The 729-nt window shown below is 27.2% G+C and overlaps 1 non-coding gene across 1 annotated transcript; it reads right to left on the bottom strand.

The window, feature by feature from the left end:
* Positions 1-357: 357 nt before the first annotated feature.
* Positions 358-430, bottom strand: TRNAR-CCG (transfer RNA arginine (anticodon CCG)). The gene has a single exon. It is a non-coding gene; the product is annotated as a tRNA-Arg (tRNA).
* Between the last annotated feature and the right edge of the window lie 299 nt (positions 431-729).

Here is a 729-nt window from a genome sequence, read left to right as displayed (position 1 = left end):
AATGCTTGTATTTAATAAAATAAATTAATATACATATATATATATATATTAAAAACTTAATTGATTATATATATATATATATATATTAAAAACTTAATTGATTATAATCAAAGATCATGTACATAAATATTAATATATCTAATTTCATGATGCATGAAGGTTTTCAAATTCTTGTATTTACTTATACAATAATGAAATTGTTAAGTTTTAATGTAGAAAGCAATGAAAAAATAAATAATTTGGATAAATGTGCCGAGGTTTGAAAATATTCTTGCGGAAACTAAGCGCTGGCTGTGAAGTTTTTTAGTTTTTCCAAATTTGTGGGTAAAATCACAAATAAGGGGAAATAACTAAATACGATCGCGATGGGACTCGAACCCACAATCTCCCGCTCCGGAGGCGAGCGCCTTATCCATTAGGCCACGCGATCGAATTGAGAGTCTTGATTAATGATTTTAAATATGTTGATATGATTAATTATATGATATATTTTATGCTCTTCCTTGCTTGCGGAGGTAGAAAATTGAATGCGAAATTACACGTAATAAAAGGACACATAAATTTCCATTTTTTCTCATATACATTAAAAAAAAAACTGAAGGAGATTAGTGAAATACTATGAACGCACATTCATTGCAATATAAATTGAAATAATGTAATGGTAATTTTACCCTTCTAAAAACATCATTAAACTAGCCATTAGAGGTAATACTTTTTTTTTTGGCATAA

The sequence above is a fragment of the Populus euphratica genome, unplaced genomic scaffold (genome assembly GCF_000495115.2).
Source record: "Populus euphratica unplaced genomic scaffold, PopEup_1.0 scaffold2779.1, whole genome shotgun sequence".
In the NCBI taxonomy this organism is placed as follows: Eukaryota; Viridiplantae; Streptophyta; class Magnoliopsida; order Malpighiales; family Salicaceae; genus Populus; species Populus euphratica.
This window is presented reverse-complemented; position numbering and strand designations above follow the sequence as displayed.